Source organism: Lissotriton vulgaris, chromosome 6 (assembly GCF_964263255.1).
Source record: "Lissotriton vulgaris chromosome 6, aLisVul1.2, whole genome shotgun sequence".
In the NCBI taxonomy this organism is placed as follows: domain Eukaryota; kingdom Metazoa; phylum Chordata; class Amphibia; order Caudata; family Salamandridae; genus Lissotriton; species Lissotriton vulgaris.
This window is the reverse complement of record NC_141694.1, coordinates 1692129414-1692156488: the sequence shown is the minus strand read 5'-3', so window position 1 is coordinate 1692156488 and position 27075 is coordinate 1692129414.

Sequence of the window (27075 nt, the reverse complement as noted above, 5' to 3'; positions counted from 1 at the left end):
CAGACAGCCGTTATCTCTTCGGCTTCACCCTGAAATCCCGCTCGTACCGATTTTGTAGAGCTCCCCAGGGGTACACTGAAAGTCCCAGTATTTACAGCCAGGCCCTCAAAAGACAGCTGGACGCCATCCAGCTACCGGATGGAGTGGTGTTGATCCAATATGACGATGATATCCTTTTGGCGGCCGACACCACCCCACTTGCAATCACAGCCACTGTCCAACTCCTACACTTTCTTGCAGAAAATGGCCATAAAGTCTCTAAAAAGAAATTGCAGTTCTGCCAGCCGCAAGTGACATACCTAGGCCATCTCCTATCCAAAGAAGGGAGGAAACTTACACCCGATCGAATCCAAACCATCCTAGACACCCCCGTCCCAAAAACACAAAAGCAAGTCCGCTCTTTGGTTGGCCTTACCTCTTTTTGCCGACAGTGGTTACCTAATTTTAGCCTCATTGTGAAACCCCTACTTGCCCTGTTGACCAAAGACGCCCCCTTCCCGCTCCCTTGGACCCCTGAGTGTCAAGCATCCTTTAAGGAATTACGAGATGCCCTCTGTTCAGCGCCCGTCCTGGGAACCCCGGATTACTCCAAACCCTTCTCCCTCTTCACCCACGAAAGGGAGGGGTGTGCATTGTCTGTCCTAACTCAATCAATTGGTCCTAAGCAGTGCCCTTGTGCCTACTTCTCCGCCACTCTTGATCCTGTAGCCAGAGCTTTGCCTGCCTGCCTTCGAGCAGTAGCTGCCGCTGCTGTCTCTATCCGTCAGAGCGAGGGAATCGTACTTTCAAACTCCCTCACCGTGTTAGTACCCCATGCAGTCGACACCCTTCTGAACCAAACCAAGACTCAACATCTGACCAGCGCACGACTGACAGGGTACGAATTGACGCTACTTGCACCCCACATCACACTAAAGAGATGCACGACTTTGAATCCTGCCACATTGTTGCCCCTGCCTGAAAATGACCCCGACGTGCCTCCCATACACGACTGTGTGACCCTCACGGACGAACAAACTAGGAGTAGAGTTGACCTCCGAGACACTGCTTTCACAGACCCCGATGGAGAGCTATGGGTAGACGGCTCATGCATCAAACTCCCAGATGGCACCACTTCAGCTGCCTATGCAGTAACGACAGCCCGAACAGTAGTTGAGACAGCCCGCATCACACAACGATCTGCCCAGGCAGCAGAGCTGATAGCCCTCACACGAGCATGCATCATAGCCACAGGAACCACCGCGAACGTATATACAGACAGCCAGTATGCCTTCGGGGTGGTTCACCATTTTGGGCTCCTGTGGAGGGAAAGGGGATTCCTGACGTCCCACGGCACCCCCATCCTTCACGGAGATCTGGTTTCTGCCCTGATTGAAGCGGTTCTCCTCCCCAAATGACTAGCAGTGATCAAATGCCAGGCACACAAAAGGTGACAGACTTAGTCGGACAAGGGAATGCACTGGCCGACATCACTGCACGAACCACAGCTGAGAATAGGACGGTGACACGCATGTATGTGACCAGGTCACAAGCAGAGAAATGGACTGACGCAAGGGAAATGATTAGAGACATCCAGTCGGCCAGCACCCCTCACGAACTGACTAAGTGGGCAGGGGTGGGTTTGAAGGATGATGAGGGCTGCTGGCGAACAAAAGATGCAAACAAATGGTTGCTGCCTGACTCATACCTGATCCCCATACTGACTATGGCACATTCCCCCGCGCACATAGGATCTGCACCCATGATCGAACTCATTTCCAAAGTCTGGCACAACGACAAAATCCCCGACTCAGCCAGACGCCTAGTCCAGCAGTGCCTTATCTGTCTGCAACACAACCCCGGGAAAGGAACTGTGGTACCCCGGGGAGGGTTTGGGACCCCCAATCACCCCTTTGAGGTCCTCCAGATGGATTACATCCAGCTGGAGAGATGTCAAGGCTTGAAGTATGTACTAGTCATTGTATGTGCCTTCAGCAAATGGGTAGAGGCCTATCCAACCCGTGACAACACTGCCATGACTACTGCCAAAGTACTACTGAAAGAATTCTTTCCTTGCTATGGCCTTTGTCGAATTTTATGGAGCGACAATGGCCTTCACTTCATAGCTGAGGTTATCCAACTAATCCTAAAGGGGTTGGGGGTGAAACAGAGATTTCATGCGGTCTTCCACCCCCAATCCGCCGGCCTGGTGGAACGCCATAACGCCACACTGAAGTTGAAATTGTCAAAAATAGTGGCCACCACCGGACTTAAATGGCCAGATGCCCTCCCACTGGCCTTGCTATCGATGCGCTCCACTCCCACCAAACACCATTTGACCCCCTACGAGGTTGTATTCGGGCGACCGATGAACCTCTGGACTGCTCCCAAACCGACCTCCATTCATGACGTCCCGGACGTCCTACTGTCTGATTATTTGTGCAAGTTAACTAAAACGTTGTCTGTCATTCATCAACAGGTGCAGCAGGCCATCCCCGATGCTTCCAGGGGCCCAGGCCACGACATCCAACCGGGGGACTTCGTTCTAATCCGAAACTTCCAACGGACCAAGAGTCTGGAACCCCGGTGGACGGGCCCCTGGCAAGTGCTGATCACCACACGGACGGCGCTTTGAGTGGAGGGGAAGAGGCACTGGCTGCACGCACACCACTGCCGGAAGGTCTCCGCGACCCTGGCCACGACAGAAAACGTCAACACCCAAGAAGAGCTCCTGAACAAAGACCGACCAACATTGAACTGTTATCCCGATACTGAGGCACTTGAACTTGCAAAATTCTCTGATCCCACTGTGCCATCCAGAGAAGGGTATTTCCTGCGTCGAAAGGAGGGAGCTTCGGCTAAGTAGGCCACGGACTAAGTTGAATCTCAGAACGGTGACCTAAACACAACCAAGGGTTACCGGGAGAGAAGCCAAACGAAGTCTGTGGTTGTGCCCACCACCGAGCACCTTGAAGATGATGGAAGCGCCAGATAAGAAGATGATGGAAGCGCCAGTTGAGAAGATGATGGAAGCAACCGGAAATACCCACTACAGGAACCCAAAGACTGACAACCTGCACAAATCAAAGACAATCGCCTTCTTCATTGTCTTCCTCTTTTGCCTCCTCCTCATGACCTCCTTCTGGATCCTGGAGGAAAGCACACCGGCTCATCAGGCATTGCTGCCCACCGCACAACCAACCCCCATGAAAGAGCACCACCTGATCTCCCTGTCACCCCAGCTCCGAGAGAGACGCAGGGAGTTCTGGAACAATTCCTTCGTGCAACTGTTGAACCAACACAACCTTGCTGCAAATGCCACGAACTGCTGGATCTGCGGGTTGCTCCCGCATGCCACTGGACACTCCATCCCCTTCATCCCTTCTCCTTTCTCAGTTCACGGCTCCTGCCTCGCCTGGCTGATCCTCATGCAAGAGAGCCACAAGGATAACGCCACTTCCAGCCAGACAGTGTCGCACTTCTACTCTGGGTTTTGGCGGAACAAAACCGAAAAGACCTCTGCTCCCCTGTGTCCTGTGCTCACGGGCGCCACCTTCCTTAAGGACATTCCAGCCAAAGAACGTGTCGAAGTACAGGTGCTCCACAATCCAGCTAGATCCACCTTCTCTCATCTGCAAAAACAAACTACCGCCACTCTGACTGTGGCTCTGTCTGTTATCAATGTCACAGGTCTTGTGTGTCTCGAAGGACAGGGAACACAGCTGGTGGGTCACAGTTCCTGCCGAATCATCAGAACATTGGACTCAGTTGATCCCCCTTCCTTTGTTGCTTCTCCAAATATGTACTTTGTGTGTGGCACCAAAGCTTACACCTGGCTCCCGAAAGGTTGGAAGGGTATCTGCTACATTGCCTTCGTTCTCCCCCCCACGTATGTAGCCCCTGCTAACCATCACCGGCAGAGGCGTGCAGATGACATTGGACAAGCCGACTCCACTGGATCACAGTTCCTGGATGCAGCAAAGGGACTCGTTCCCCTGTGGGGCCCAATGGCAAACAGCCGCGCTATCCGACACCTGACCCAGGCAGTAGAAACAACAATCAACATCATGGCTGGCATCCTCGCCAACAACACGGCTGAGCTTCAGGCGGTCCGCCTTGTGGCCCTTCAAAACCGCCTTGTTCTAGATGTGGTTCTAGCCGATCGAGGAGGAGCATGCCGCATCATCGGATCTAGCTGCTGCACCTACGTGCCAGATAACTCGCCCTCAGTCTACAAAGCAATCGAACACCTCCACAGACTTTCCTCAGAGGTTCACCAAGAACAAGAAGGATGGTCGCTTGGGAGCTGGTTTTGGGACACTTTGAAGGACTGGGGTTGGAGGTTGTTTTCCTTCGTACTGATACCTGTTGTGATATTATGTGGGTGTTGTTTGGGTATCCAATGTCTGCCATCTTTATTCAGCCTTGTTTCTAACTGTATGTGCCCAAAGACTTTGGACTTCCGAAATGAGCACATGAGTCCCCTCTATGAAGTAGAAATACGTGGCCTTATGGGGATAAATCCGAACTGACAAGTTGGCGAGACATGTTGAAAGGGAGGACTGTGGAATTTTAGTTTACGAGCTGAACATCATCTGCGCCAGCTTGTCACCCACGTACAACGTGCACGACAGCCATTTTAGGTATCATGGTCTCCCTGTCCACGATCGATCGCCAGCGCGCTCCTCTGACCCTGCAAGCATCCTCCGCGCACCCTGGCTCCCCCTCCCTCCCTCACATGAGCATAACCCTTCTCCTCCTGCATGACCCTGTCCTTGGGAGTCACGCCCGCGCCTGACCAGCACCTCCTCTCCTTCCATGAATACCCCTCTGTGGATAAACCATCCCTCCGCACTTGATTGTCCACGCGGCATGAATACCTCTCCTTTGATGACCCCTTCCCCCGAGTCCAACTGTCCACACAGGTCCGAGGCCATCGCCTAAGCCGGGAGATCCCGTTTACTGCCCCTTATTGTATGGAGTCGCTCCTCTTCAAAGGATACACTATTGATCATGGCCTCCCCACCCCATGGGATACGATCAGGCGCACACATCCTAAGAATCGACGGAACACTCAGCCGCGTGATAGCCCCCTCCTGTTATCAGTAGGGTGAGGACCTCTATTGTGGATGTATGTGGGGGTGGGTTTGACACGAGGATTATGGGGACTTCATTTCATAAGTTTAAAGAGTCTTTTATGCAATAAAGAATGCTCACATGTCATAAACCAGGGTATAAGAGGCCAGGCCTCAGAGAGGCTGTTAGAGCACCTCGAGACGATACCTTGTTGTCTGATCTGATGTGTTCTGCTCCGTCGGAATAAAAACTTATGTTTCCTGCCTTCCAGTCTCCGGCGCCTGCCTCATTGCTTGGTAATTTGAATGGTATAGAGGCGGTTAGCGCCGGGCAAATCTTGGAAAAGGCCATAGCCCTACCCTTTTTCTACAACAGCTTAAACAGTTCAATGTGTAAAGTGTGTATCATATCAATCAGATGCCTTCACAGAGAGACGCCTACTAACGAATGCAATCCATCCTAGACTTATTCTGAGTTTGCCTGTGCCCCTCGCAGTCACACAGTATGTCTGCTTTGTTTTACTGTTGCGTTATTGCTCAGATCCCTGGCGGCATTTGAGTGAGACTGCGAGTCACAGCTGAGTATAATGACATGTTGAACCTCTTGGAAGCTGCTTTTCTCATTTCTGCAATTTTAGCTACAGTCTAATAATTGAAAGTCGTTTATATTTCTTACGTTTTGCAGCAGTTAACTTAGTTTATCGTTCCTCAAATGTGTGCAATTTCTCATATTATTGTTTCCCTCATCTTCATTGCTTAATTTTGCTCGCGAGACAGTGTCACTCATAGTCATTGAAATGTCACTCATAATTATTCAAAAATTATTAAAATGTCACACATAGCAATCGGAAACCTTGGCAGCTATGAGAGAGCTGTTATTATTTGTTTAAATTATGTAGTTGAATGGGGTCAGTCCGCTGCTCAATGTATGCAGCTGCTGGTTTCCAAACTGCTGCACTCTGCAATGGCTAATACTTCACGCTGGTTTTTGTCCTTCTGTTGTGGCCTGGGACCCATGTGCGACAGAGAGGCCCTGGAATCTACACTAATTCTCTGCATGCTGACTTGCTTTATTGATTGCCAGTAGTAAGGAGGACCCGGTGGACCAGTGTGGGCAAGGCTGCTAGGGCATCTGTGCTTTAGTAGTTAAGCTAACTTGCTATGGATGCTCTTGATAAATAACATTGATGTTTCAATAAATCTGAGTTACCTTCCCCCCTGTCCTGTGGTGTACTGGGTCTGAAAACTTTATAGTCATGCAGCCTGACACTGCTCTGGTCAGTTTTCAGCTGCCTGCCGTTAGTAAACTTTAGTTCAATGACTTCTTAGTTTCTTGTTGCTCAACTGGGTATAATATCTGATATTATTTGTATGTCTAAATTGCTTATTACTCTTGTGAGAAAGTGTCACTCATAGTCGTTAAAATGTCACTCATAACTACACTAAAATTGTGAAAATGTCACACTTAGCAATCTGAAACCTTGGCAGCTATGTCTAAGGCTCCTTAATAATTATGGTTAGGGCTCCCGGTTTTATGGTATTTATTTTTTTGCCATTTCCGTCTGTATTTATCCATATTTATTTTTTGTACATTTTATCTGTATTTATCCATATTTATTTTTCTCATAAGTAAAAGACATCGCTGCAGCTAGTATTTTTCCACATTTATTTCAATTGACAATGCACACATACACTCGTTTGTTATTGGTCAATACATTAATCTGACAACTTTACCATTCGCAGAATGTCCCAAATATAACTTATGTTATGTTTTATCTACATGGCACGAATTTCTACCATTTTCTTCTACCATTCGATTTTAGACCTTCTCTGCTTTCGAGGATTTTATTGCAGACTGTCTTCTGGTGTTTGTCTGTTTTAGAAAGTTTTAGTCTGTATGTTGTTTTTTTTTTTTTACGGTTATTACATGTCTTATAAATATGCTGGATGTGGCTGTGAGTCAGGCGATACGCCTAAGATGGTTTTGATGGTGGTTTAGACTGTGGGCGTTCTCTTATCCCCACAAACCTAGCCCTCCTCTGCACACCATTGTTGAATCTGCTCACTTTAAGCAGGCGGGGGCCCGGGGGTGCTCCAAGGAAGTGCAGATAACCCTTGGACAGATAAAGATGTGTTAATAGCAGAATACTGGCAAGTGAGGTCGGCTGGCAGAGTCCGCTGCCCTTCTGAAGACTGTTATCAAGTTACAAAGTTTTCAGAAGCTCTGGTATGACTTTCATCAAGGCTGGCATTTTTGTACTTAAAGGACGAGCTGGCTCACCTTCCTCCTGGGCTCAGTGTTAGTCAGTTAGGCGTCTATTATACCCTGCTGCTCCAGATAAGAGAGGCACGCATGGAGCACCATAGAAAGATGCCTGCATTTGATTTAATTCAATGAATGGAACATACCAACGGAACGGACGGTGTTTTGGCACTAGTCTAAGCCATGTCTGTTTCAATTACATCATGTTATCAACATCGAAAGTAAGGAAGGAAAGCTGAGTTGGCCCTACAAGGATTCAAGCATGTGACCTTAAAGTTAGACGGAAACTTCTGTAAGCATTTCCTCAATCCATGGATGTATTTTATCATATATTTCAGACCCCTCCCTCTCCCCCCCCCCACGTTGTGTGTGTGAGTCCGGGCCGGGACAGCCTCTCTGGGCACACACACTGACAGTTTTTGTGCTGCCAGCCGCACCCGAGCACTTCACAGATCTGCACCCGAGCACTTAACAGGTCTTCAAACGACCATTCACTCGCTAACGAGGCTTTGTTGTTTTTCACCCCTTCTAGAGCCCCTGCATCGCGCTGGAAGAATTACTCTGTGAGCAATCACCATACCATCCTGTTTTGCAACTCTGTTGGAGCATGGCAGCGCTGCAAAATGTGCTAGTATTTACCCGTTTTTACATATAAATACAGACAAAGGAAAACTTGTTTTCCGTCTGTATTTATATGTAAAAATCCGTTTAAACGGAAAACCGGGAGCCCTAATTATGGTGCACTGTGTGTCCCCGCGTCTGCGCGTCTTCAGGGTGGGGCATAGGGTGGGGCTGGTGACCAATCCCATACAGTCATGACCATTGCGTAGCAGCGTAATTAAAAGTGCGCATGAGCATGACAAGTGAGATGAGGCATCCCAGGACCCAGCCAGACTACTGAGAAAGACTGTCATCCTGCTGCACCGCCGGCCATAATTTAATTATTACTAGCCCCTGCCTGGCTAGCCTTGCCCTTGCCCTCTTCTGCTGCCCGCTCGCGCCTGCCACTGAAGCTGCAGGCCAATCCTCAGGTGAGTATGTTCGAGCCGAGTCAGGAGTGGTCCGTGGTGGCGAGGAGTCTCAGTGGGTGATTCGATGGTGACTGACGCTGACTTTGAGCTGGGTTAGGTGTCACTACGAACAGTGGATGACCTGTGAGACCGTACTCTGTAAAATTGTTAACTCTGATCCCTAATCTGGTGAGTGAGTCTTGAACACGTGGAAGTGGAGTGTGTGGTGAGAGTAGGGCAACAAGCTGTAAAATTCGGGTGAGTTTTAAGGCGCCGACCTAGGAAATACTCTAGAAAGTTGGACCTAGGAAAATTGGTTCTGACAGCCGAATGTGGGTAGTAAATCGTACCCCTTGGGATTGGAATAATAGAGGCAGTGAGTTTGACTGGAGGCAATACTGGAAGGGGTTTGGGGTTGTTAGACATCTGACTGGACATCTGACTGGAGAGAAGAAGGGGGATCCGGAATGGAGCTTCGGTGTGATACCTGATACATGGGTGGGTCAGATCTCATGGCTTGCTTTGGCGTGTAAATCCTGACACCCTCCTATAATGTAGATGAGCAGAATTATGACCTAGCAGTGACGCTTAATACCACTTTCATATGGATGGTGACTCTAGTGTCAGCATCTGGCAGTCAGCAGAGAAAGAGAGGGCAGCTAGTTAGGAGGCGACTCCTGATGCTCACCACCAATTTAAGGGGCAGTGTCATCAGGCCAGGAGTGCCTCGTAGCGCCACTCTTGAAGGCAGATTTATCCTAACTGCTTGACTCTTATTGCAGCTCTCGGCAACCATTCACTATGTCAGGGTCCCTGACCCCTGGTGTGCTTCATGCCATCTATTCTTTGAGGTTTCTCTCAACTTCTTTGCTGCCATGAAGTACAACACTTGCCGCATTTCCATAGATGTGATGGTGGACAAACCTCTTTCATGGATGGTGGCTCGGATACATGACTCGGGGTAGTCTTGGGGGAGTGGATAGATTGAGTGACTTCTTGACTTTGTGAAAAGGATCGGATTGTGGGACGCTCTAATCATTAATTCTCCCTGTGTGAAGGGGGAGCGGCAAATTTGGCAACAGAGGGGACACTGAAACATACTTTGTGCTTGTCTTTTCCCCGATCTTTAACTAAAGTATGAGCATAATTGGACTAGTACCCTCTTTCCAAAATTAGAAAATTTCTGGGGTAATGGCCAATACTGCGGGCAGCAGGACGTCTGATCTATTTAACATTCCTCGCTGGCTCACTGCCAGCTTCTAGATCTGCCTTGGTTACTTTCTCCTCTAGCTGTGCTTGAGGGGCCATCACAGGTTTTGCCATGAACTAACACTGCAGCAAGTCTGGTATGGATTTTTCAAGTTTTGACCCCAAGTCATAAAATGACTGCAGTTACCGGTGAGAATCTATGGAGCACCTGTTGCATTGCAGTGCTTGGATTGGGTGAATATTCTTCCTGTCAAATCTACAGTGAGAAAGTAATCTACATAAAATACAGGCATTGTTACTCTGCCTGTGGACTCTGGCACAACCTTGTCAGCTGCTCCTTGGGTAATATTATGACAACTAACAGGTTCAACATTCCATGGAATAAGTTAACTAACGTCCCTTAGCCTTTCAAAGTTCTTCATCAAGAGTATTTGATCAAATAAAATATAGTTACATAAACAAGAGGCTAGTATGATGGTCTTTTAAAACATTAACTCGTGTTCAGTGCGCTACTGCAGTTTATTTGGAATATGGTGTTACAGTGCACTCCCAGCTAAAAATGAATATAGCTGGTTTTGGTGCAATGGATTGGTAAATTGGGTAAGGTTCTCTTGGAGCCAGTAGGGATAGAGGTATGGCTCTACCTTACAGCTTTTGGGTTATATGTATGGACATCAATATCAAAGGTTTCTGTATCTTACTAGTTCTCAGTAGCAGCTTCATTGGGTATTGGAGATTTGTTTGGTGCTCACCATGGAGGATGCATTTTGTGCTTTGTGGGGGGTGGGAGGGCTGGGTTGGTTGTTTAGGAATTCAATCAATCTCAGAAGAGAAAGGTGGCTTATTAGTGGGCCCATTGGAGCCAGGTGGTTTCTGTCTGAAAAGTTTTTGAGATGGGCGTTGTGGCTTTGTTTTGGATATGATGGGTTGATTCTGAGGCTCTGTGTCAGGGTTGACATTTGGTTTAGAGTTTTCAGTGCAGTTCAAGTGGTATGTTGGTTTCCATGATAGACCTAATTTTGTTTGGATATGACCATTGCTGTCAAAGCTGGCCTTGTGACTGTGGCTCTACTAAAGCAATTTTTGAGTCTTGCCTCTTTTTCAGAGCTAGGGTTGATGTCTGGGGCTCAGTCTGTAGCTAGTGACTATTGTTCGTCATTGCAGCTCTTGTTCTGTTTAAGCGTCATGTTTGTGGATCTCCCTGCTGCAGATTTTATAGCCAATTCCCAAAGTCAAGTAGGATGAGGGAGAAGACAAAGGTCTGCTTCAGCCACGTACTGATCACATTCCTCCATCCCAGATAATTGTCACTGAGGTGAATATTCACAGGCAGTGATTTCTGGAAGGAGACCGTAAAGATCAAAAAGTATTCACCAACCCTCCTAACTTTCTGACTTCTGGGATCTCAGATCACGCCTTTGAAGATCCTCACTCAGTAAGACCGCCCTGGACTATGTGCAATGTTTTATATCTATATGTAGCACCAGCTGATTAGAAAAGTATTGTTTGTGATTTTAGCACCACAGAAGTCAACCTTAAAGAAACACCTTGTTCACCTTTAACATTGCTAATATGCCGCAACATTAGGCCATGTGCTGAGAAATCCTGACCGTGTATTACAGCCTAAAGGTGCACAGGATTTGACAGTTTGGGTGTCCGTTCTTGTGCCCATTGGCCATGTCCTGAGAACCTCTCAAATAATGTGATGTCATCTGAAAGTTTTTACCTCACCTTTTGGCTAGCAGCCTTCTTCATACACTTATGTAAGATTACTCCACATTTCTACTCTTGATTACCAGCGCTTTGAATTCAAGGTTATATCTGCTGACCCATTCTAGTACAATATATATATATATATATATATATATATATATATATATATATATATATATATTTGTAAATTTGATTAACGTACTAAACTTTCTAAATCAGTGGTTCTTCAATTTTGACTTCTTTGGAACCCCACTGGGTCTGTGTACGCCGCTGTTTAAATGTCTGTGTGTGACGACTAGTAGAGAACACAGCAACAGCTGTCCCTGCAGACATTGGGAGCTCTTCAGTGTAGCCAGCCCTGCCTGTGTCCATATATGCAGACAGAGCAGTTTATTTGTATAAGTGTGTCACTGTGTTTCCATGTGTTTGTGTGTCATTGTATGTGTGTATCTGCCACTGCGTGCAGTGCTTAGTTTGTGAAAAGATAAGTGCAAGGGTCCAAAGTTTTTCCTAGGATCCCGATGCTTCTGAATGTTCGGGTTGCCACATACCAAGGCAGTCTCATCTTGATTCCACATCTTGCTTCTTTCTTTCATCACCCTACACCACCTCTCTCTTTGTGTCACTCTTACAGGTTTTCCTCATTCCTCTCGGTTGTAGGGAGGCTTGGCTTTCTCCTTTTGTCAGTTTGCCTCCATTTTCTCCATTTTCTGCGTTCCTTTCTCTGTTTTTGTTCAAAATCTATTAGTCAAAAATAAATCACGGTACCCAAAAATGAACGCTAGTGTCGACCAGGGGCCCACATTAAGTAATGCCTGTTTGAATGAATGAATTTAATGCATAATTACTTTAAATCATTGCAAAACTGCGATACTGTATCAAAGTTAATATTTAAAAAACATGTCTCACAGGATACTGAGTTATATCTTGTGTACTTCTCATGTATACTGTTAGTCGAGTATTTATGGAACTGCAGGTTTGGGGTTGTCTTTCAAAGTTTCAAGTTATTGTCCATAATGTCAATTCTATTTCAGTTTCTTCATAGTTCTTTGTTCTTCAGCCAGAGGCAGTTCCTGAGACAATAGGATCGCTCCTTGGCATTGTTCTGATTGCGGCCTCAGTTAAATAATCTGCTTTTGACAGTATTGTTACAAATTGCGTAGCTTATATGTTAAGAGTGTTTCCCACTTTCTCATTAGAACTTAGAAAGACAATATAGAGGCATTTCATTTACATTTTGGCGGCTTCAAGTCAAAATATACTATATTTCTGGGTCGTATCGCAAAGTGGTAGGTGGTGAGCTGGATCGCGGGGGCCCCCTTCATGTGCTTTGCAGGGGGGCCCCCTCAAGTTTTGTTATGCCACTGCATCAGGACCTATGGAAGGAAAACCATCACCTAAGCAGGTCACTTTTAGCAAAGGGAAGGAAACCTAAACAATCACCTAAGCAGGTCACATTAAGTAAAGGGAATAAAACATACAACACCTAAGCAGGTCACTTTTAGCAAAGGTAATGGGACATCAACAATCCTCTAAGCAGGTCACTTTTAGCAGAGGGGATAAAACATAAAACACCTAAGCACATGAGGCATTAAAACACATTCAGAGGTGCAGGTAGAACATTTGCGCAGGACTCAAATAAGCAAGTAAATCACAATGCGCAGGGTGCACATAGCACAACACTAGAACTGTCCCTCAGGCCAACTGGCCTCGCAAGGGCTGAAATGCCCTGAGTCCAAATGTCAGGGTAGGCTGCACAGGGAGCAAAGAACACAAAGCCTAAATGTAGCAACTGTCCACTAAGTGCTGGACAGTTGTAAATCACAGATGAGCAACGCTGGAGCCACGTGGGCTCAAGAACACAATGGTGAGGGCAAGTACTGCGTGGGAGCCTCGGGGCTCTAACCACACTTGTGTCCCCTAAGAGCCTCTTTGGGCTCTAAAACAAATAGAAAGGCACTTAAGAGCTTCAGCGCTCTAAACAATAATGTGGGCTGTGAGCCTCTCTCAGGGCTCAAAGACAAGGAGCTGGCGCTGGAGCCTCTCGGGGCTCGCAAATCAACTGCGGGCGTGGAGCCTCTTGGGCTCGTAAACAGGAATGCCCCTGAGCCTCCCGGGCTCTCAATACAATATGCGGGCGTCGTTGGAGTCCCTCACGGGGGACTCAGAAACCGATGTAAATGCCCAAAGCCTCGACCGGCTTTAAAACAAATATGGAATGCCTGGAGCCTCTCGGGGCTCGAACACGAAGTGCCGCTGATGAGCCTCTCGGGCTCTAGAACAATGGAGCCGCCCTGGAGAACCAAACGGGCCCACCCGCACTCACCGGCTCACTTGCTCCGGACTTCGCTGGAGGCGGGCGGGGCTCCGCTATGGTCTCCCGGCTCCTCTGCTACCCCGGGGCTCTCTCTCTCATAGCACAGGCGCCTCGCGGTACTTGCGGCCGAACTCCTATTCCTCTGGTGCGGCGGTGGGGCTGCCAATCCTACGCAGCCCTTCCGACGAGCCTCCTGCCTCGGGGCGGTCACACCAATCACAGCGCGGCCTGGGGTCGCGGCTGCGGCCAATAGCAGCGCGCCCCTGGGGTGGGGAGGCGGGACAGCGCCTCACGGAGAATCCACGGGCTGGCGGCGGTGATTGCTTCTGGATAAACGAGGAGTGGGCTCCCCCAAATTAAATGATAAATCTAGCGGCTAGGTTCCTGGCGGGGTGGGCACCTGCCAGGGGACTCACTGGCAAGTAAAGCAGGCAAATGCGGCGTGGGCAGCCGCTTAGAGTAAAAATGAAGCGCTCTGAGTGCTAGGGCAAATAAAGTGCTCCCAGCGCCGAAGGTTCAAGAAAAAGCGCCCTCCAGCGCTAGAAGGCAAAATAAAGCACTTCCAGGCGCTATCAGCAAGTAGGGCTTCAGCAAAGTCCTTTTAGGCAGGCAGGGGGCAAGGCTGGGCCCAGAGCCAGCTCACTGGGTCTCCAGGCAGGGAGACAGTCCAAGTGGCGGTCCTCCTGGCCCCAGCAACAGCAGCAGCCCCCTCAGCTAGGATCCAAAGGCAGAACAAATTGTATGGGGACACAGCCCCTTCTTATACTGTAAATTCCTTTGTCTGTAGGTGCAGGGTGGGGGTGAAACCAGTCGCAGCTGGTTTTGGAGCCCTCTTGATAGCTCAACCACCCATTTCATTCACTAGCAGGGCTAGGGTCATCAGTCGCACCACAGGGAGTGGAGCCAGCATTGTGTGGGGAAAGTCCAGCCCCATCAGGGACCAGGTGCACTCCTCCCCAGCCATCAACATTCTAATCTCACACTCACCACCGGGCAGACCCATCCAGCCTTCCTGGAGCCAGGCTCACCAGCCAGCTCCAGCCAATCACACGCCAGGCATATTTTACATTAATATGCCAAGTCCTAGAAGTGGCACCTCCTCAAAAGACACACTCATGCCACATCCATCATTGCGAAACATTCATTCTCACGAGCTCGCACATACCAAATTCGAGTCTGCACTCCCCACGCATCAGGAACTACCAGGGACACAGACATTCCCCATGCATCCCTATGGGAGAGCAGGCCAGCCTAACTACATGCACGCACTTCACTCTGGGACACAGGGAAAAAGTGCGCAGAGACCAGAAAATCATTAACACAGATCACAGATTAAAAGCAAAAAGATTAGGGGTGAACCTGCCAGAAGGTCCAAGTCCAACAGTCTGCATATAAACTACAAAGGGCTATACCAGCAATTAAAGGCCTTCTCCAGTGTTAGCAAAGGAGGTGGCTTCTAGTGGCTGGTATAGCCCACTACAATGGACTATAAGGCAAAACGAACACTCCACCTCATGAAGGAAACGTCCTAATTAAATGATATAAAGCCCCCTCTACCACAACCCCCTTCTTGGTTTCAAAGCCTTGTTTCACAACTCTTGTTGTGATTGTTCAACAGATGACAGTCGTCACTATTAGCCGTTGACCATTCACAGCAGTAGCTTTGAAAGAAGGCTGAAGTCAACCCCATGGTCTCCCTGGGCTCAGCTAAACTCTTTGGCTTGTTCAGCTGAGCCAGGGAGACCCCGGAGATAAGTTGAATACTCCTGCCTCCTTCCGAGGCTCCAGTGACACTGTGAGCTGGGGAGGGGATGGGAGGGAATGCTACTTAGGCACAGGCCTTGTCCTTTACGTCCCCCTCCCAATCCATTATTTTGGAGATGCAGGAAAAGAGAGAGGCAGAAGCTGTGTATTAGGACATTGCAATGTTGAGAGTAGCGGGCCTATACCAGTTTATATTAGTCGCTGCTGCTCTATTGTCTTCAGTGGAGCTCTCAGCATTCGAATGTTGTTCTAATTCCTTTTTAAGTCAAGGTGACAGTATTTCACATTGAGTGTTCTGCTGTCAGTGCCATCGACCTGCACATTTGGTAGGAAAAGTGGTTAAGAATCGCATTGCTTGGACTGAGTCATCCTAAAATTAGGACCAATATAACCCTTTATGTATTATTCCAACAATGCTGGCCATTTAGATTACAGAATTGCATTAATTTGCCAGTTACCTTCCTACAGTGAGCATGTTCGGAGCCAGCGATAATCAGGCACTTTTTATTATGCAAACGCAGTCTCACATAATTTCTGTTTCATGGTTATGAGTAGTTCATATCATTTTTCTTCTTGGGTGGTGATGTTTCTTCACTTAATTCTCACCTGTTTGAGACTTGTTAAAAGCAAAAAATGTCTTGAAGAAATTGTAATGCGGATGTGTGCCGACACCGGCCGATACATATTTTCTACTTGAACCTGTCTCCAGCTGGTGTTATCACGTGTGACCCACTGTACTCTTTGTACAGTGCTGTATACAATTAACACACACCTTCAGCAAAATGCATTTCTCACAGTACTCTAACTTTCATGAACATTCAGGTAAGTTGGTGAGAAAAATATTTTGCAATTTACCCATGAATGGTAATAAAGCAACATGAGTGCACAGGTTGGGTGTATTCTCGTGAGAACTAAGGGCCTCATTTATGAAAAGTGACGCATCGCTGCGTAAAAACAGCGATGCGTCACTTTTCATTGCGCCCTCCTTACGACACCAATGATGCGTCATATTTACAGTATGACGCATCATGTCGCAAGGAGTTACAGATACGTCAGTATTTCTGACGTATCCGTAGGAGTAAAAGTGATGCATTGCTGGAGTGTGTCACAAAAGTGACGCAACTCCAGCAATGTGTCCTTTCACATGGGGCAAGCCCCATGTGAAAGGGCCTGCGTCAGTCTTACGCCTGCTGCGAGGCAGGCATAAGATTTTGACGCATTTGAGTCCTAGAAGTGGCGCAGTGAAATCTCATAGATTTCACTGCGTCACTTCCATGACCCTTTCTTGCGTCAATACGCCCCCCTTGCATACATTATACCTGGCGCAGGTATAATGTGGCACAGGCGTTTACAAAGTGACGCATCTGCATAGATGCGTCACTTTGTAAATATGGTGCAACAACGCGCATTTTTTACATCACTGGTGCGTCACAAAAAGTGACGCACCGGCGGCGTAAAAGTGACGCACAGCCTCATAAATGAGGCCCTTAGTTTTGGTGTATTCAACAATTCAGTTATCTCAGTTTTATCTAGGCGCAATAACTATGATTTCTTGTGGCACGCTTTCTGAGCCACATGGCATGTACATTGACTAACCTCACAGACAAGAGGAACTGTTAGTAATGGGCAAGAACGAACTTTGTAAGTCACATTAATTTACCTCTCTGCTGCGTAGGAGTAAGTTAAGACATTTATATTTAGGGCATTTTAGATATGATATATAGGGTGTCTCTACATTCTGTCTTGATAAAGTATGCTCTGCATCAGGTTCTGCCGCCCCCTAACCCGATTTTGTATTAATTTCAGCCTCGGATTTTCAGAAACCAATTAAGGTGCGAGTTCTAAGAATTAAGAAACCGAATAAAGCAACACAATCTGAGAGTCCTCTGAAACGTCCCTGCATTTAATTAACTTATCATCAGGGTCTTATGAATAAAAAATGAGAGAATATTTCACACAGGTTAATCTGTAAAGCCTCAAAGTTTAATAAATGTAAAATGCTGTAGCAGAAATATATACCGTATTTTCCGGCGTATAAGACGACTTTTTAACCCTTTAAAATGTGCTCGAAAGTCGGGGGTCGTCTTATACGCCGGTAACCAAATTTTATCGCTCCACCAACCTTGCCTATGCCTGCCTGCTGTTATCCTTACCGGCTATGGTAGTCGTGCCGCTCCGCTTTCACGACCCAGGTACTGATGCCACTCAGCTGGGCCAAAAAATATGCCTCCGCGTCGGTGCAGTCAGTGATGGCAGCGCAGCAGCTCCAGTGGGGAGGAATTCGGGCGCCCTGTTATCTGCCACTGCTCGTGGGAGGGTGGGGGGATGCAGCAGCATGTCCTGATCTGGCGTCTCTCTCCTTCCGATGTGGCCAGAAATCTCGCGGTCATCGGAAGGAGAGGAGCGTCAGTTAATGGCCATAGAAAGGGGACTGTAATATTTCCCCGCCGGCAATACAGCAACATAATGTTTTGCTGCAGTTACCGTACGGTATTTCAGAAGGGTGATTACAGTACACTTCTTCTGGAATCCCGAGTAAATTCCAATTAAGCCAGCAAGTAACTCTAAAAGTAAACTTAAGTCTATGAGAAGACATTCAATTCTTTTTGCGAGAAATTAACACCATGTAATCAGAGGCTGTGAGCGATCACAGTCTGCCTGTTCTGGCAGGTTTAAATTGCTGCTTGCTCTTGATACAAGAAATGTTAGTACCTTTTTAAACAGTTTTTTCATACATTCTTTTTAAGATCGGATGGACAGTTCTTTACACTTCATGTCACGGAGGAGGGCTAGTATCACGGGTAGTCTTATACGGCGAATATAGCACAAAACCTAAATTTTTTCAAGAAAATTAGGGGGTCGCCTTATACGCCGGGTCGTCTTATACGCCGGAAAATACGGTAACGTAGAATTTACGTAAACCATATTTTTCCTGATAATAAAGTGTGGAAGATTCCATTAGCAGGAGTCTTTGGCCTCCATAAATGACATTACTGTTGTGTCGTGGGCCTTAGGCCCACATGCTGGTAATGACTGCGACACGGACACTGGATAGATAGTGGGTTAGTGAGCCGCGAGCACGTGCGCTCGGCTCTATTTATTAGCTGTGTCACGTGGTCTCGTGACATCAGTGGTGGGTGGGTGTTAGGTGTTTCATTACAGTAAAACAACTAGACTGTGTCTGCTAGGACACAACATTCCTCCCAAAATTTGATAAAAATTAAGGAAAGACAAAGGTCCATGCCTGTTGGAGAAAATATACAAATATACAATAATTACAACTTTGCATTGAGTCTCTTCAGCTGCTTGCTTGATAACGACGGGGGAAATTGCTGCTGAAACTTTAGTTCTTCTTGGCTTGACGTCTTGTTTCTTGGTGGGCGTGCGCTTGTGAACTTGCGCCGTGGAAGTGTGTTGGTCAGTTCAGTGAGATGTTGTATTTTAGGATGACGTCAACAGGATTACCAGATGTTAGACCGGGATGATTTTGTCTTCCGCTGGTCCGTCGGTTTCTTCACTGTCAGCAGCTTGGCTTCACATTACAAAGGATGGAGTGTCTGAAGGACATTCTTCTCACTAGGACGCCTCTCTCTCAGGTGTTCTCCTGCCACGAGATGTACCGGAGGCCCTTTACATCAGGTTTCCACTGAGCCGGGTATTATTCCACAGCGTTGCTCCAACTCCACAGTCTGCGTGTGAATGGAGGAGACGATGAGGGTACTACCTCACAAAGTCCGTAGCTCCACCTGGAGGGTAGTTGTTGACTCCTGCCTTTGCGCACAAGTTTCTCTTCTTCCTGGGACGTGCAGGTTAGACGGCGATGGTCCATCTCTCATGTCGGGACCCTGTGCCACCGGTGTCCCTGAGGCCTTTGCCCCTTGGATGTCCACTGGCTGGAGTGGAATGGTCAGTTCTCCTTGTTCAGGCCATCTGAGCTCCCTCCGCTTCCAGATTTCCGCTCGATCCCAAAGGTGGGTGTTGCCAATGGTCCGGCCTGTGCTCTCCTACCGTCCACAGGTCGTCGGAGTCTTGTGAATGAGTGCCTGTTCTGTTCTTGGTGCTCTCAGTGTTCTCCTGGACGTGTGGTTCACTGTACACAATGTTGTGATGTGTGTCACCTCTTCTTCTTCTTGTAGGTGTGTGGACCTGTTACACCTCTCTTCACCTTTTCCAGATGGTGTACTTGATTGCGTCGTGCCACATGATTCTTTCTTCATTCTTTTCTCCATGGCGTTGTGCCACTCATTCTCCCTTCTCCTTTTCGCGACACGGTGCGGTCACCTTCCCTCCTTTATCTTCCTGACCAGGCTTCTTCAAGCAGCGTGCACTCCGCCTGTTTCCGTCTGGTCTTGTCCTGTCTTTAGGACACTGTCTTCTCTCCACTCTTCGGTGACTGGACCGGTCATTACGATCTTCTCTCTTGCCTCCTATTACTTCATTTCTTGTTAGTGTTGCGCCCGTCTCTCCGGGTCTTCTTTCGGACATTCACCTGATCTCTCAGCTCACGGACGTCTTATGGCAGGACATCTTCCTCCTGATTTCTTGGCAGAATGCCTTCGCTGCGCCTATATGGCGGGTCAGCATTCCGGCGACCTGTTGGCAGGTCGGTTATCTTCTTTTTCCTTCACGGGCAATCATCTGGGTGATCGGCTTTTGCATTGGCACCCTTTTGTCTGCGCGCCAGCGCATTTTCTTCTGCGCTCTTCTTATGCTTTGCAGGTACCAGAGGGTTACGTCACCTCTCCTTGAATCTTCTCCGGTGGGCGCACTTCTCGCACGCGATGCCGGTGAGACTCTTTGAATTGTGGGGCGTTGACCGTGCGTGGTTTCTTCGCTTCCTTTTGGCTGTGGGGTAACTTTGCGTCACTCTTCCATTGCACGTCAGTGTTCATTGCGGTGGCAAGTTCTTGCTTCACTTCGTACCGGCCGCGGTACATCTTCAGTGTAGCTTTGTTCCTTGCCCTTTTAGTTTCTTTGGCGTTGTCGCTCTTCCACTTACGTGTCGCACTTTTCTTCTTCACACTTGGGTACTTGCCTCGCACGTCTTCTGGTGCTTTGGGTGTGGCTTCCTCTCGGTTAGGCGCTGTCCTGTACTGTCCGCGTCCGGGGTACCCTTGCGCTCTTCCATCGGTTGCCTTTGAATCTTGCTGCTTGCGGTAGACGTCTTGACTCTTCCTCTCCGTCCAGCGTGAGGTTGTCTTCTGCGATTGCGGTGAGCACCTGTGGCGCCCAGGCGTCACCTCAGCAGTGATGATAGGTCTCCGTCCGCATCGCTGCAGGCTTGTTCTCTCTCTGTAGGCTTTCCCTTGTGCTGTCTTGTGCTTGTTTGCTTCATTTGTGCTTCTTTTGGTACAATTCGCCCCAGGGTCCACTAGATGGCCGTGTAGGCTGTGGGTTTTCTTCCAGCAACAGTCTCCTCTTCTTGGTGACCTTCTTTCCTGTTTGTTCTTCCTTCCTTTGTGCTCGGAGTCCCAGGCTTGCAGGACCTGCTGTTGTCCAGGAGTGTGCAGGACAGGAGGGGGCTGGGGTAATTGCTGGCCACAGGTTAGTCCCATTTCTTTTCCTTCTTAGCGTTGGGGCAGTATGCAGCTTGCACCACTGGATCTGCAGACCTCATCCAGTGTTGGCGGCGCAATCATTTAGCATTTGCAATTCTTTGCCGGGAATCCAGGAGGTGGGGCACATTGTCTCTTTATGCTGCGGGGTAACTTTGTACGATGGCCATACTGTGCACTTTTCTCTCCTCCCCCTGGGCTGCAGCAGTCACATGCTGTTCGGGATGGGGGGGGGCGTCTTTGCTCTTGGCAGGCCGCTTGCAGGCCTTTCACACGCTGCCCGGGGACACAGGAGGTAGAGGCATATTGCTTTTTTCCGGCGATTGTCTGCATTCAACTTCGCCCTCCCTGCCAGCCCGCCAGCCTTACAGTCCTCGCGCTGGCAGGGGGAAGCTATGGGCCGTGCTTGGTCATGCGGGGCTGCAGTGCGGGTAGGCTCCGCTATCTGTACACAGGCCGGGCAGCATCAGAGATTGCAGCGGGTGGGCTCCGCTTACAGTAATAGGCGCCCGCAGCTCTCCACATGCTGCGGGCGCTTGCCTTTGAAGTCTATTCACCCGCCGCTGCAGTCTCACTTCCCCACGCCGCGCGCCGGGGACGGGGGCCACTTACAGGCAGGCCGCGGTTAGGCTCCGCTGGTCTTGCCTTCCGCTGCTTTCACTTTTCCTCTCCCCGCCTGCGGTAGCGTCTCTGCTCACACGCTGCGCGGGGGACAGGGGACAATTCAGGCAGGCCGCGGGTGGGCTCCGCTGGCACTGCTTTATTTCTTGTATGTTCACAGTATGTCGCCAGAGCTTGGCCAGGCACCGTAGCTTTGCGGGTGGGCTCCGCTTGGTGTGTTTACATAAGGGGGGGTCCCTCCTGGCATCCGTGACCCCCCAGGGCCATTCGCAGCTCCCCGGCTCACCTCCGGTCTACGGGCCTTGCAGTCGGCGGGCGAGCTCCGTCCGGTCTCTCCTTACCGAGGCAGTCGCGGCCGATGCGGGTGGGCACCGCACGGTCCGCTTGGTGCAGGTACGCCTCCTTCCGCACGGCGGGGCCAGAGAGGTGCGGGGTGGGCTCCCTGTCACACTCTCCTTCATGTCTAGGCCCGGGGCACGGCACACGCCCCGTGGGCACTCGGCGGCCGGTGCTGCTTCCTGGGGGAGGGGCACGCTGTTGCCCTGCTGTTCTCTCCCCCTTTCTCCCACGACAAAAATGGCTGTGGCACGCGTGGACACAGCCACCACTCCTCGTCGCCATTGTTGTGTTGGGGTCCTAGGCCCGCATTAGCATAATAACTGTGACACAGACACTAGAGGTATCAGGTAAGTCCCATCGCTTTTTAAAAAAAAAAATTATTTGGCATTGGGCGTTAGGGCACAAAAGTGTTTATGATGCTAGGCGGGGGACAGTCTCTCTGCATTGTCCCCACCTCTTTACTTGATGCAGCAGGGCATTCTTTTCGGTCCTCCCACCGCCGCAGCAGCTTCAGAGCCACACGCTATGGGAGCTTTTCTCTGTCCTCCACCTTTCGGCACTTTGCAGCGGCGGCCGGCATCGTGGCAGTCCGGACCCGCATGCCGTAAATTGTCCTCACAGCGGGTAGGCTCCGCATTATTTACAGTCCTGGTGGCCACATGTGTAGCCGTGCGGGGTTGGCACCCGCCGGCTATTTCTTTTTCCGGCCGCACTTCAATTCACTTTTCCCGCTCCCTGCCCGCGGCAGCCTCAGTCCCTTCCCGTGCGGGCTGGGGGTGGTTGGGGGCCATGTCCGGTCGGCGGGGCAGGTACTCACGCAGCTCTTGACACGCTGCAGGCTCTCCCTGTCGACGGTTCTTCACCCCCGCCGCTGCAGTCTCTCACCTCACACGCTGCGCGGCGGAGGACACTGCAGGCAGGACGCGGGCGGGCTCCGCTGGCGCTGCATTAATTAACGTTTATTCGTTCATGCATGCAGGGCGTAGCTACTGCTACGGGTGGGCTCCGCTTATGTACAGTCATAGGGTGAATCGCTCCTGGCCTCCGCGACCCCCCCGAGGCCATTCACAGTCCCGGGCTCACCTCCGGCCTACGGGCCTATTCTTCTCCTGCGGCCGTGGCGAGTGGGCTCTGCCCGGCCAGCACTCCTCTCCGGGGCACCGTCGCGGCCGACACGGGTGGGCTCCGGTCGGTCAGCTTATTCTCCGTGGCCACTCCTGCAGCATGGCAGCGCCCGGCGGGGCTCCCGGTCACCTTCACATCGACGGCTAGGCCCGGGGCAATGCACACACCCCTCGGGCCTCTCGGCAGCCGGCGCCACCTCGTCAGGTGGTGCCCTTCACACAGGCAGCATTCTCCTCCCCCCTTTCAGCAGTAGCTGCGTCGTGTGGGTTTAGAACCACTCCTTGTCGCCAAATGTTGTGTTGTGGGCCCTAGGCCCACATGCTGGTAATGACTGCAACACGGACACTGGATAGATAGTGGGTTAGTGAGCCGCGAGCACGTGTGCTCGGCTCTATTTATTAGCTGTGTCACGCTGTCTCGTGACATCAGTGGTGGGTGTTAGGTGTTTCATTACAGTAAAACAACTAGACCTTGTCTGCTAGGACACAACAATTACCTATACAGACCTTTAAGTACGAAAGACTTTACAGAAATGCCACAGACTCATCAGGACGCCCTTGTTGAACTGTGCATATGCAACATGCCAGAAACACATTGCAAACCTGTTGCAGACTGTTGGCTCTTATCTGATTTCCTATGTTTTTGTCACACAAGCTCTGAACCTCATTGTCCTGCTTCACCTCATCTGACCCTGAAGTCTGATCTGAAATATTCCTGTCTAGACCACCCAGAAGCGTTCAGAAGAGTCAAAGGTACTCATTTAAGATGCCTAGGATTTTGGTGTGGGTGAAAGAGGATAAACACTTACCAAATCATCAAAAAAGGGGTTTTGGGAGAAGATGAAACGCAAAAATTATCAGTAGGAGAGGCACACCGTTTTTCCAAATTTAAATCAATATAAAATGTTAACTTATCAATGCGTGCTACTGAGGTTAGCGCAATGCCCAAAATGCGCCGATAAACATAAGATAATATAACCAAGCGAAACCGCTTGTCCTCAATGCACTAATGCAAATCCTAATGGGAAAATTTTAAACTCAATTTCTCAAATATATCTCAAAGCTTCATGTGAAAACATCAACCAGAAAAACGGATTTTTCTTTTTCATTGCTTATTTACTGAAAAAAATGTTTAGTCCTTCAGAACATTATTATATGTCTTAACATTCCATACAAATTAATGTTACAATGCTTTTTTTAGAAATCCATTTTCTTTCTCACAAGTTGCCCATGCCCAATGCATTTCGGGCCACACGGCCCTTCGTCAGTGGCTGTACCTGGAAAACATAAAAAAATATATACATTCACAACATTGGTCGACCTCCAACGTCTTGGTTTACAATATATAGTAACACTGCTTCATAAAGAAATTGATGGCAATGTATATGTTTGTTTAGTGCTTGTTCATACTGTGCATTTGAACTCTGGGTGACAAATAATAATAACTCATAAAGAAGCAAAGTTACGAACTCACTATACATGATTGCTGGTAACACATGGTCAGCGATATCTACTCACTTGTGAATGTGGAAAGAGTAGTGAGGATAAAATAGAGATTCTGATCGTTCCAACGTGATCACCCTTTGGTGTGACAATCTGGTATAAACAACAAAAAAAGAAATGACAAACTACACTTTTACTGCACCTTAAACGTTTGGCGAGTACGATAGACACAAAAAAGGGTCACCACACTGACCTGCGTGCTAAAAACGACGTTTACATGATAAAGGGAGAGCCGAACGTGTTCCGTGATGCCAAGAGCCTGTGAAGCACGAAAATATATTCAGCAGTCTGTGAAACATAAGTATGACCCATTCATCAAAGAGCGGTAACACTAGCTAATCACAATCACACAGTAGTCTAACCTCTCTTAATGTAAACTGTAATGCAGGTTCATTCTTTGCCTTGTTCGGAATCACCTTCTATGTTTTGTAGTTCCAAAATGGATTTACGGTAACTGTTTATACTCTAAAAAATACCAACGACAAAACGTATCAAAGAGAAGTTCCGACCTGTATGACGGCGTGTCCGTACACCCATACGTAATAATACACCGTACCTTTAATGAAAGATTCGACAAAGCTCGGTGTAGCCCAACGCTGTGTGTCTTCTTCTCAAGATTGCACCCGGTATGTTCAACTAACGTGGGATCGCGCATGCGTATAAGGGGAAAGATGTGGTGATCGAAAAAGGACTAACCCCGCTAAGAATGGGACCTTGATGTGTAAAAAAGTGTGTACGCCATATTGGAACATGTATTTGCTGATAACATTCACAATCATGTACCAATGCCTTTTTTGAAAAAACGGATGAAAAAGGAAAAACGTAAAATAATTTGTACCCTAATAAACCAATTCAGTAATGGAAAACCCCAAAGTTTACACAAATTATTTGCACAAACATAGTATTGTCATTATGCAACATTCCATGAAGCACATTTTTTTGGAAATGAATAAGCAGGAATCCTCGCCTCATGCATTCAACTTTTGAGCAGTAATCACAGGTAACAAGCTAAATCCACTCTGTCCTTGATCCCTTTAGGATCTTGTGTGTCCAAACGCTTAATCCAAAATACCTCCCTTTGGAGTAATGTTTTGGTGATGCTTTTCCCGGGTGTGGGTACAACAACTTCGAGAACCTGAAATTTAACTTGAGCGATTGTATGTCTGTTAGCCTCCCAGTGTGCTGCCAAACTACTGTTGGGGTTTTTATTGCGAATCGTGCTCTTGTGCTCGGAGATGCGAGTCTTAATTTTACGTTCTGTCTTCCCTATGTACAACTGACCACAGGGGCATTTTATTGCGTAGATCACATTTATGGTGTTACAATCAGCATTGTGCTTAGTTAAAATTCTTTCTCCTGTGTATGGGTGTTTCACTGTGTTAGACACTATCACATTGTTACACTGGACGCAATTTTGACATCTTCTTGTTCCTCTGTAAATTACTTGAGTTCCTCGTGGTTTGAAGATGAAATGCAACATGGAGATCTGGATCATTGAGCAGAAGGCGCCCATACAATCAAGTTATCAGTGAAGGAACACAGTGCATTAACAACCAAATGTGCTTGAATGAATATTTTTATCTTTGTAGGCAAAATTATCATCTACAAAAATCTTATTTTGTGCTTCGTTTTTATATAGTACACTTCAAAATGACACATGAAATCACCAGGGTGTTTGTGATAGATTTCCTTGCACTTATCTTTTTTATTCTTAATATCTGCATATTTTGTATTTTGTGTGTCTGGTCCCAATCCTTTGCCCTTTGCTCATTATCCCATGGCACCATGCCTTGTAGAATCTCATTTTCTCCCTGTTGGTGTGAGGCTCTGTATCATAGTTAACTTCTCTTAACAAGCCGTCCAAGTGCATATCTAACATAACCTTTTGAATTGTACCTTCTTAATTTAGGATTAACTTTTCATCTCAGAGCAGCCAGGCCCTTTCGAAAGTGAGAGAGCTCCCTATTGGTGTCTTTTTTGTCTCTTGTCAATGTCTCAGTATGTGTTTCCCTTTGTCTGTGCTTCCCTGCCCCCAGTCTATGTCTACTCCCTCCCATCACTTTGTTACACTCAGTTTCCATTGTCTTTCTTTCACAGTGAAATTCTTAGTCATCAATACCTTATACCAACCACTGCAATTTAAAACTAAACCTTATAATAGAATCACAAAGTTTACCTCAAATACAGTTCAACTTCAAAATAAATTTGGAACTCTTTACATGCTGAGAGAGCGCCATGTTACTTTGAAAGATGTGTAGGGGTGCATTATAATCTTGAGTAGTCAGCACCCACATATTTAGAGGGTTTTATTAACGTAGTTAGAAAGGTAACATTAGGTTGGGAATCAGTGCAATATTAGTGATGTGTTTATTAATCATAGATTAATGTAGGGCCTTAATCAAAGTGTAATGTTGCATAACGTAGAAATGTAATCATATGTGAAATGTCGCATTAACAATAATGTGCCTTAATGAATTAATGCATGTGCTTATAAACGAGTGGATTAACCTAGGTTTTAACGTAAAAGATGTTGCTTGTTTCGAAAAATAGAACTAGTGTTTTACAGTGATGAAATGTAATGTTTTGTCATGTTAGAAATGCAT